The sequence below is a fragment of the Colias eurytheme genome, chromosome 6 (assembly GCF_061535395.1).
Source record: "Colias eurytheme isolate Ceu_HAF_F1 chromosome 6, ilColEury1 Martin Lab GWU primary, whole genome shotgun sequence".
Taxonomy (NCBI): Eukaryota; Metazoa; Arthropoda; class Insecta; order Lepidoptera; family Pieridae; genus Colias; species Colias eurytheme.
In genome coordinates, this window is record NC_142985.1 from 4,468,444 (window position 1) to 4,480,927 (window position 12,484).

General features: G+C 32.9%; 2 non-coding genes across 2 annotated transcripts; both read right to left on the minus strand.

Moving 5' to 3' along the window:
* Nucleotides 1-1,051: 1,051 nt before the first annotated feature.
* Nucleotides 1,052-1,123, minus strand: TRNAP-UGG (transfer RNA proline (anticodon UGG)). The gene has a single exon. It is a non-coding gene; the product is annotated as a tRNA-Pro (tRNA).
* A 4,952-nt stretch (nucleotides 1,124-6,075) lies between these two features.
* On the minus strand, nucleotides 6,076-6,147 carry TRNAP-UGG (transfer RNA proline (anticodon UGG)). The gene has a single exon. It is a non-coding gene; the product is annotated as a tRNA-Pro (tRNA).
* Nucleotides 6,148-12,484: the final 6,337 nt, after the last annotated feature.

The window sequence follows — 12,484 nt, forward strand, 5'->3', positions numbered from 1 at the left end:
ACGATTGGCAATAAGCAAACACGATTCGCAAAGTCGGGGGTATTTAACTTAATTTTTGAACCAGCCAGAGTTAATTGGGACAGGAGCAGCGGAATGTCGTCACAAAAGAAGCACTTAAATGAACGACAACGCCACTCGGCTCAAAATAAACTTATCTCCTTCGGGCAAGGGTTAAAATGATTTGAAAGCAGGAGGTAATTGTCAGGTGGGCGCCACGAGGGTTGACGTATTGATTCAATCAAGTGCCACTGTTCTACTAATAATGTTACTTATTGAGTTTTTGAAGGCAGGATGCGGCGCCGACGTCACCGGTTAGTCAGGTTAAGGTAAAACAATGAGAATGTTCGTTCCTAATTCAATATTGTGATCCGCGTTGAGCAACTATGTTAGCGCCTGGTATTTTTAAAGAGCAAATTGTGCTCCACGTAATTTAGCTAAAATAATCATAATTAAATTAATTTATTAATGCATAATATATTTATTTTTATACCATGAACGCAATAAATTATGTTATTAAAGTAAAATCCATTCTTTAAAAATAACCTCAGTAATCAATCACAATTGTTTAATGGATCTATAAATTGTGGTGGCTTACGTGAAACACTTTTTTGCATTTCGTGAAATTCATTAATAGATCAGGCAGTGACAGTATTACCATAATAAATCTACAAGGGCCCATCAATCAAGGAGATGACTTCTTTCAAAAGGCTTCTAAGCCCTCACTTTCATCTGGACTTTCCCGGCGAAATCAATGATAATTATTATGCATTATGCTTTTGTTAAAATTCAGCCTAAATACAAAGAAATTATTTCAAAAAGAAGTTAATTACATTAAATAAAAACACTACATTCTGCAAAGTACCCGTTTGTAATATTTTTTCTTGTAAAAATAACCGTTTTCGTGCATCGAGATATATGTACTACGTACACATACTATCTCGATGTTTTCGTGGCATGGTTATAGCTAGAGTAAAGACTAATATCTAATATTAACATTTTAGAATAATATTGAAATAAAGAAACAGAAATAAAAAATTGAAAAAAAGAGTACGGGCTCGTCCGGGATTTGAACCTGGGACCTCTCGCACCCAAAGCGAGAATCATACCCCTAGACCAACGAGCCGTGTGGTGAAAGGAAGCAAAAAAACAAATGGATATCATAGGCTTCACGTCATCATTTCTACCTCTAATAACTCTAAAACAATTTCCAATATTTTTAACGGTCAATCAAAGTGGTTGAAACTGTTTATGTTTCAAAGTTGCATTATAATTTAAAATTACTTGAATAACTAATTTATAGAACAACTTTATTTTAGAACTAGCTGTTGCCCGCAGCTTCGCCTGCGTGGAAAAGATAAATTTTCATCCCCTATTTTACCCCTTAAGGGAATGAATTTTCTAAAATCCTTTCTTCACCTTTGAGTTTTATATATTTTAGAATATGTACTACATAATATGAAACTTTATCAGATTTTGATTAGCGTTAGCATTTATTTTATAGGGATATCATATTATACAATATAATATAGGAAAAACTTACTGTAAAATAAATATTAAACATGACATTTATTAATAAACTCTACAATTATACGAAGTCATATTAGCTAGTTCAATGAAGAAACGAATCTTCAATGGCGGCCAAAGCTGACTTTGACAGATGGTAGGATCAGCAAAAAAGAAAATAAAAATAACGTAAATTGATAATTATTTTATTTATTATTTTGTTAATTATTTTAATTTGTTTGTTGACAAACTGTTTTGTTATGATATTTGTGTATTTATATGAACTATCAAATGACATATACAGAACGCAACAAAATCCCCATTAATACTCGTAGTCTCGTAATTAGCCCATAAACTGAACAACTTTCCCCAAAGAATATATTATTAAAGAAAATATTATTTACTAAGTATAGCAAATACATAATTGTCATTCTAAATATAAATGGCGAAAATGTTACAAACTAAAAAAAAAAATTAGGCTCGCCGGTACAATAATTACCCACGATTTGAAACTTGGTGATATTACTGTGAAAAGTTCATATTATTTCTCGTCCATATTTTTTTTTTGCAATTTCAAGGCAATTCTCAAAACTTTAAACTCCAATATCTCAGAAACTAAGTGACTCCTCACCCCCCCCCCTTTGGAGGAGGGATTCCCACCACTCCCCCCTCCCCTCCCCCCCACAAAAACCTTAAATTCGAGGGTTGTATTTGTACACTTCTTCCAAAAATTATAACAGGGAAAATTAAATACATTTTACTTTACCCTATTTTTTTTGCATACCGTACGGCCGTGTGTGAGCGAGAGGGAATGATAAGCGCCGCCATTGAAGATTCGTTTCTTTAAAGAACTGACTAATACCATAATTCTTAGAGCATTAAATAATGCTCTAAGAATCATAAACTAACCATCAATACACATTTATATTTCTATATAAACACATAATATCAAAAATTCCTCATATTAAATACATATTATAATTTATAATGCATAACATAATATCTTGATTACTTATTAAGAAGAAGCGCGTCGCCTCAATCTCTATATCGATTGATTAGCAGTATGACCATTATGACCTAGTTTTGTACTGTTTAGGAACATGTATCGTTGTGATGAAATATGTGAAATATGAGTAGAATGACGTTTCTGCCTATCAAAAACTATAGGTGCTCAGGTTTTCCTGACGTTATACTTTTGAAACTTTTTTGAAGAGTTGAATTAGATATATTTAACTATGCAGATGATGATTTGTAGTTATGCTATAGAATTATCATATTTGTTGTCCTGGAGACGGGCAGCCGCTGATGGGGTTACGGACGAATTCTACTTATACCCGTGGCCCCGTCTTTGATGCGGCTTGACGGAACACAGTGGGGTTTTGATCGGTACGAATCCGACATAACCCAGAGGCCGTGGGTATCTATGAAAGATTTCCCCACTTAAAAAAAAAGGTACCTACATGTATGCAGATTACCCACAGACTATTATAAAGTTTGTTTTTCCAAAAATGTAGCAAAACACAAGTAGGTAGGTACGAGAAATTTTTAAAGAAAAGAGAAAATTTTGTCAGGATGCGCGTATTCGAAACCGCCTCTACACTATGCCAAATTAGCATGGATAATATTACATTGTCCCTGAATTACTATCTCTCTTATACCAGTAATACTTACGTTTATTATTATACATCTAAATTTATGATCGCAGAAATAGAGCAGAGCATTTTAAGCTTTATAATTTCAAGTTTGGAGCGTCGGTCGTTCATTTATGTACTTTTAATTCCGCCATTCCTTAGCTGCGAGGATCTTCGTTCATTAGCTGGCCAACCCGCTGCCATTTGGCTACGAAGCCATGAGAATTAATGCTGGATTCGTTTATTTTTGAAGCAATAGCACACCCCGGACACTCCATACAAAATGGTCGTTTTGACAGTCACACTGTAGAGACTGCAAATGTGTATGTTAACGCTTTATGGTTGGCACATTTGTGACTAGCGTAGAAAAAAATTCGCGTTTTTCTGATGAAATACATCCGTAAACAGCACAATATCTAACCATTTTCTACGAAAAACGATAATCACAAATCCAAAATAATAAAATTACTTTAAGTCAATTTGATTAATGTTGTCAATCTTCGTTGCGTATCGTCCTTGCAGAAAAATATGGCCCATTTTATGTCTGATCGCGCGGGGGTGAGGTAAGTTTAATTTTGGCGGGAGGCGGAGAGTGTCCGTTCTGTAGCGTTTAGCTACTATTATGTATTCTGTGGCAATAGTTTAATTTTATATGAATTGTGCTAAACTTAAACTGGAACTTAATTTATATTTATATTTTTTATATATATTTTTTTTATTTTTCTTTTTATTCAAGGAAACTTAAGTATTTAGGAATAGTATTTTGGAAACTACCACCTAATACTACACATGTTATTTTTCATTAGAAAACAAAATGATGGTCATTCGGTCTTTTACAAAGTTTTTTGGCAAAAGTTTCAAAAATAATGGTCTATGTCTATAGGTATTTTAATGTCTCATTTCATATAAGATTTTATTCATACTGTCGGTTTATTTTTGGCTACATATTATATTGTTGTTAGGGACCGTTTCAGGCGAGTGATACGAAATATTCAAATCAACACTTTATAAAGGAAAAAAAGTAGGACAAATTGTTATCACTTACAATTATTTAATTCACAAAAAAATATTATTGTGACAAATATGAATGTTTATAAATGATAATACAAATATTACATTGTTGGATTTTTGATGTTCACAAGTTGTTCGCGTGATTTTTTGACATCTGCAAACATTCATATTAGGTTATGGAAATGTAACAAAGTGTGTACCTACTTGTTTAATTCATTACGATAGCCACGGTACTTAAGAGCGAAAGAACTTGTAAATTTATTAAGCGTTTCTACCCCACGAGTAGGAGGGTATAAAAACAGTTCCGAGGCAGTCCGCCGTTTCGCGAAATTTACGATTGTAAATAGGACATTCCGTTTGTTTACTTATGGCCAAGTAATTCGGTGAATCCGTATAATTACTGGCATTAAGATGATTCCGTTTCCCTCGAAACGTGGAATGTAAAAGTTTATAAGTAATGCTTGAGCATTGAACGTCTGCGAATTTTGGAGAAATTGTAACCGCGGTTTGAGGTGGTGAAAGATGATGCTGTATATAATTGCTATTAATATCGCATGTGTTAATGTCAGGGGTTTTCATTGAATGGACGTGGGAAGCAATTTACAAAACAATTATCCTCAAATGTGCAACAGTCTGTTTCTTCTTGTTTTGTCAGTGTGCACATTATTTTGATGATCAAGAAGACTCAATAATCCTGAAATTCTGATAGAGTTAAAAACCTCAATTCAAAATCTTACATAGTAGCTATATTTTCTTTATTTGTATTAATTGATTTTAAAGATAGGTATTCCACCTATATTTTGCTCCTAATTAGAAGCAGATATTAATAACATAAAATATAATTATATGAATATAGGTAATCGAAATTATCGATAACATCCCAATCAGCTTCGAAGTACGTTTTCCTTAACGAGCGGAGTAAAAAATACATAATACTCGAACCTTTGCACGATTGAAGACGAAGTCTCTGAGACGGCTAATGATTTGCTTACGATATTTATATTTTAATGCAGCGAAGATTATTTGATATTTCCTTTGAGATCGTTTCGTATTGAGCATTACATTAAGACGTTCTTTGATGGTGGAAATGTATTTTAATTTTGGCCTAATATTGTGGGGATAAAGCTTCATTAATTATCTTATTTAATAGAGATTATTTTTCCAACCCAAATATCGACCAATAGAATTGCACCATTCGACGTCACGTGGTACAACCTACATGGTATTATACTGATAATTTTTTGAAAGTTTTCTCTGGTCGTTGACGTCAAACTGACAGGTTCAATTCAATTGTGAAATTATTGGCCGACATTTGGGACGGAAAAATAACGAATACCACACGAGCTTCAAAATTATCTGGCATTTCCCTCAAGGTTCCCTGCAAACAAATAAAGTCGTCAAGTTTTTCAGGAAAAATCACTCGCGCTTCGCGCTCGAGATTTTTTAACCTTGACTAAAAACTTGACTCCTTCATTTGTTTGCAACGAACCTATCGGAAAATACCCGATAATTTTGAAGCTCTTTTGTGGTATTATAAGTGAAAATCTAAGTATGTTGAAAAACTTTTGTCATACCTAGTATTGATATAGTGCAGCCGTGCAGGGTATGAATATTAGATTAGTGATGATGAAAATTATTTTAACATCAAATAAAAAAAATAAAATTATATATTTATTTTATAGTTACAATCTACATAATTATAAGTAAGTAGGTATGTAATTCGATAATCTTTTACATATAATATCCGTAAGTGAAGTTTATTTAAAAAATGAAGTGTTTAAACTAGCTTTAAACATAATATTATTTTTTTATGTATAGACGATAACTAACAGGATGTTATATCAGCAAAAATATCAATTAAATGAACAATTTATGTAGAGATCACGGTCAAAAATTTTTATTTTTGTAAAAAAATGCCAAAAGAGGAACAGGGCTCGTCCGGGATTTGAACCCGGGACCTCTCGCACCCAAAGCGAGAATCATACCCCTAGACCAACGAGCCGATGTTAAGCCGTTCATAAATTGGCGTCGGCTTATGTTAATTTTACATCAAGTTGATACAACCTACATCTTCACAATATATATTCAATAAAAAATGCATTTATTTGGGTTGTAATAGAGTCTATATTGTTATAAAGATGATACGTGTGAAAGTGCGCGTCAGCGAATGTGATCTACGTCACAAGTGTGTCAAACGTGGTCAAACGCTTTATGGTGCGTACAAATCAGAATATTTATAGTTAAGTTTACTTTTGAGTTATTCTTTTGTCATATATGAAATTGAAATCTATACTTAAAAATATATTTCTAGTAAGAAAATTAAATCATGTATGATTAATTTTCTTATTAGTAGTAAAACATAGTGGCCCTTAAATCTTTAACGTATACTATAAACACAAAGACGAAGAAGAAAAAGAAACTCAATGACAGAAACTCAAACAACCATACTCATATCAGAATAAAAAACCAAATCAGAATTGAGAAGAAAGTGTAGAAGAAAACTATGAGTCACATGACACATCTATAGTTTGTACATTTTGGTGGACAACTTATTCGTATCAATTTTAAATTAAGCAGGTCACGCACATTATTCAGCCCTTTACATCAAATATTTAAAATAAATATATCAAAAGAAAGAAGCTAAATTCAAAAGTTATCCTAAAACTAGGTACAACCATCACACGCATGAAGCACATACAATAACCACAAGCTTTCTCATGAGATGATACCGTGCGAAGCTGGGGCGCAATGCTAGTATATAATAGTTAATTATGTTATCATGTTTATAATAGAATTTACGACTAAAAATTCGCATAGAATCTTTTAAACATAGCTGCGATGAAGCCTTTCAAGATTGTGGGATTAACCTAGCTTCTATAGAAGGTATCATTAAAGAATTTATATGTAAATGTCATCTATTTCTGTGTTTCATTTATTTAATTACTTACAAGCTTTTAGCCCGCGTCCTCGCTTGTAAAAGAACATGTTTGGTATTTGTAGCAAAAAGTAGCTTTTTCTCGAATAATTAGGCTGTTTTATTTTAATAAAATTTACCAACTTGATCGTATTGGACTACAAGAACCTTAATTGTTAAAAAATCTAAGGCTTTTCTGCGTTTTGCATTAAGATTTAAGACTTATGCGGTAGGGCCTTGAGCTGCCGCTCCTATTCTCGAAATTGACGAATTGGTACATTACCTAGTAAAAGAACGAAGAAACGTATACAATCTTTTAAAGCATTTGCCTCAAACAAATTGCCCAAACACAAATCATCCCACACGTGTTTGCACACGACAAATACGCGAAATGAAATTCAATAATTTACAGAAATCGTTTAAAAAGCCACTGAACTGAAAAAAACTCATTCCATCTCGTATTATCTGAGACGTTACGTAAATAATATTGGCGTCGCGTTCCACGAAAAACATTTTCTATTTGCAATACGTTTAATACACTTTATTACGATTCATTCGTATCTCCCATACGAATGGCGTTTAAACGAAACTTTATTTTCGAAAGCGAGACGCAGATGCGAGTCTGAATAATTTCCAGATATGAAGATACGGTGAATGGCTGTTTCTTTTATATTCGCTCAAGTTATGGCGGGAACGTGATACGTAATTTACGTCACGTTAACCAAATACACAGCGTTTGTAATTGTTGTACTTTGCTTACACGTGGAGCCTGTCATTGTATATGTACGTGGATTCTGTAGCACAGATAATATAATAGTATGGTAGAAGCAAAAATGGAGATTCTCTGAATTGACGAATTCGACGAAATAATTATGGAAAAAAGAATGTATCGGCAGCGTATGTTATATTTAGTAGAGCCGATAATATTCGTGTACATTTTCAGGTGTCGAAATATCGATATTCCTTATATATGTATATAATTTCAAAAGTGCTTCTCGAAGAAGTCTAATTGAAAAAATAAATGTTTGAGTTTGAGTTTGAGTTTAATTGCTAAAACAATGACGAGAGTTATAGATTTTTTAACAAAAGATCTAGACTATATAATTATATAAGATCAGATATTTAAACTTAAAAACAATGCACATACCACTTTTATTAAAAGTCTTTTAGTTTATATAAAAAGGTTAATAAAATAGAATAGGTAGACAAACATTGCACATTTACCTACCGTTCCACGAAATGAAGCCCTTTTAATCCCTTAAAACGTAAATAATTATGAAGGTGAGATATTCGCGTGGTCACTAGGTTTGCTTAGGGGTAGGTCGGGAACGGATCAACAGTCACATCTCGCAAACAGCAAGTCATATTGCCATAGAGCTTGGGGGTTATAGACTGCGCGTTTCAACACAATTTTTTTAAAGAAACTGTTTTTTTAGACTGTTTTTCATTAATTGTAAAAAGGTACAATATTATGCAAGACTCAACACATTTGACATACATATAAAGAATAATAATATCTTAAAAATTCAATTATAATAAAATCCACTTTACGTAGAGAAAATAGACGAATATCATTCTCGAAAATCTCGATAGCGTAGTAAGAATATATAGGCACGTGGATATTTTTTATCCGTAAGTAGATATATTGCTTGATAAATCTCTACCATGATATGATATGATAATTAAGAGCCCTTTATACTGAAAGTTTAGGCATTTTTGGGCACTGAGATGGCTCGCGCCCGCTTTGCGCAGGAGCCGGCGCGGCATGAACTCCGGTGACCTATGAAGGCGGGCGATTATGCCACAGTATAAATAAATCAGTAGTTCGATTTTATTTGCTATCGTAGGAATGTTGTTGATAAATAAATTTACTACTTATCCTATACCATTAAACGAGCAATATTTGCATATTTATATATTTGTTTGTATATATACAGTGTGGAAATTTTCGATGTGCCCTGAATGGAAAGTACTTGAAATACTAGGGATAGCAAATTTTTCTGAAAGGAAACATTCCTTTTTCAAATTTTATTTTATTATTCAAATCGATAGAAACAATATAAAAGATAATTTATTGTTAATTTCTCGTAAAAATTTTTTGGTCTATTTTATACATACATTTAAAGTTTAAAATGAAACTCTCGTTCTGGATACATTAATTTATTTTCTTCTGAAAATATTGGTAATAATAATTAAAAGTAAAACAAATAAAAAAGGCAAAATAATAATTGAATAAAAGTATGTAATAAGTAAGTTAGTGTATTCAACCAACTTAAAAAAGTGTGACTATTTTACAACAATTTGAATAATAATCAATTAATGATTTGTATTATTGTATGTACACAATATCGAAGCTTTTTAAGAAATGTATAAAATACTTTTTTATGAATTATTAATTATTATCATACATCATAATATTATGTTACCGGCAATATATTAAACCCTTCTTAGTAAATGTATGTGATTCCGAGAAACGGTCGGAATGAAATAAATTATATTCGTCACATTACCTATGATATCTTTAAATCTGAACTTTTCCTAAGTAGCAAATGTGGGTGGTTTTTGGGGTAGCGATTAACCAATATGAGGTCAAAACTAAAATCCAAGATGGCGCCGACGAAAATTTGAAATGTTTTCGTCATGGGTGTCATTTTCAAAGAGTTGGAGTAGCTATTAATCAATATGAGGTCAAATCTAAAATCCAAAATGGCGCCGACGAAAATTTGACAAAATTTCGTCACGGGTGTCATTTTCATGGTTTTTGGGGTAGCTATTAACCAATATGAGGTCAAAACTAAAATCCAAGATGGTGTCGACGAAAATTTTACATCTTTACGGCATGAGTTTCATTTTCAAGGTTTTTGAGACAGCTATTTACAAATCCCCAATGTTACCGTCGATAATTTGGTATATTTTTCTTACAACCGTTTACATATTTTTCGAGCAGAATTCAGAAACCTTGAAAATGACACCCGTGACGAAAAGATGTAAAGTTTTCGTCCGCGCCATTTTGAATTTTAGTTTTGACCTCATATTGGTTAATAGCTACCCCAATAACCATGAAAATGACACCCATGACGAAAAGATGTAAAATTTTCGTCGGCGCCATCTTGGATTTTAGTTTTGACCTCATATTGGTTAATAGCTACCCCAAAACCCATGAAAATGACACCCATGACGAAAAGATGTAAAATTTTCGACGGCGCCATCTTGGATTATAGTTTTGACCTCATATTCGTTAATAGCTACCCCAAAAACCATGAAAATGACACCCATGACGAAAAGATGTAAAATTTTCGTCGGCGCCATCTTGGATTTTAGTTTTGACCTCATATTCGTTAATAGCTACCCCAAAAACCATGAAAATGACACCCATGACGAAAAGATGTAAAATTTTCGTCGGCGCCATCTTGGATTTTAGTTTTGACCTCATATTGGTTAATAGCTACCCCAAAAACCATGAAAATGACACCCATGACGAAAAGATGTAAAATTTTCGTCGGCGCCATCTTGGATTATAGTTTTGACCTCATATTCGGTAATTGCTACCCCAAGAACCATGAAAATGACACCCATGACGAAAAGATGTAAAATTTTCGTCGGCGCCATCTTGGATTTTAGTTTTGACCTCATATTGGTTAATAGCTACCCCAAAAACCATGAAAATGACACCCATGACGAAAAGATGTAAAATTTTCGTCGGCGCCATCTTGGATTACAGTTTTGACCTCATATTCGTTAATTGCTACCCCAAAAACCATGAAAATGACACCCATCACGAAAAAAGTCAAATTTTCGTCGGCGCCATCTTGGATTGTTGTTTCATAAAAATAATATTTGTCATACTCATTGAATACAGATCAACCAACATCATAATAGTCTTTCTACTAGTACTTCAAAACTTTGCCGCTATTCCTATTCAACAACCCATAAAAAAGAGGATCTCAGGCAAGGTAATTTTTAAAACATAATTTTAAATCACTACATAGTATAAAACAAAGTCGCTTTCACTGTCCCTATGTCCCTTTGTACGCTTAAATCTTTGAAACTACGTAACGGATTTTGATGCGGTTTTAATAGTTCTTTCGATTCCCGGTCGAAGAAAATGAATTTTTGAAAATCTTTGAATGCAGTTCTATTTCTTTTTAAAAATAAAGGAAATTTGCTATCTCCAGTATTTCTAGTACTTTCACCCAGGGCCCATCGAAAATTTCCACACTGTATTTACAAACAAATATATTAATATGCAAATATTGTTCGTTTAATAGTATAGAATAAGAAGTTAATTTATATTTACAACAATAATCCTAGGATAACTAACAAAATCAAACTACTGATTTATTTATACCGTGACATGCTCGCCGTTTTACTCGCCGCTCGGTTCTAATACGCGAGCGGCGACTGCAACGTGGTCGGGAGCAAAACTAGCACAGGTCCTCCCTCGATAACGTCCGGCTGGACTCTGGCTGCACTGACGTGGTGCGCGCGAGTCGCATTTTACGTATTATATTTTATATAGAAAAAAATAAGGGCTAAATTAAAAATCTATCCAAAAATTTCCCTGTAAAACCTGATTAGTAAATGAAATGTCAAATTTTCATAAACATAGCGTTCCCCTAATTCTCATAAAACTGATTATGCTTTTAAAATCGATGTTACTTCTGATTTTTTTTTGATCGAGTCAAATGTTTAATATTGTGTTTTTATCCAAAAAAGTCACTAGATCAAACGTTTATCTGTGCTATATATTTTTTTAGGATTTTAAATATGATGATTTCTATCCAAAAACCATGATTTAGAAACATACATTTCGTAGCATGGCCCCTTAAGTTTTCTTGAAAATTAATTAATAACAGTTATCCGTATCTTAATTCAATAGCTAATTTTAATTAGGTACAATAAACTATTAATTTAGATAACATAATTTTCACTGAATTATACTACGCAAACATGTTTCGCTATCGTTCCACATGTAATCTTATTTCATATTCTTCGAGCGTTCGTGTCTAATCTTTCTATGGTCACAGGTTTACCTGTAAACGCAGGTATTCACGCGAGGCGAATTTCCCGGAATCCGACGATGATCCGGCGCATTTGGATAACATAAAGCATCATCATTTAGACACACTACTCAAAAATCTACTCAATCTGTTAAACTTAAAGTTGAAAATAGCTTGGCAAATTGTTGTGTTATAAGTCTTTCTGTATGTTTTGCTGCTTTGATAAGATTGATCGAGTGGGGTAAGGAGAACAGATAATCTGTTAAGTAAAAAAAAATAGTGACTTGTCAAATTCATCGCATTCTAAAAATCCGATTTCGATCCACTATCGACGTTGAAATTGGTTTTGGGTGCACAATTGGTCAGGTTTTTTTGGATATCTTTAAACTAATTTAAAATGTTTAATACTGCTATGGCATTGAGGA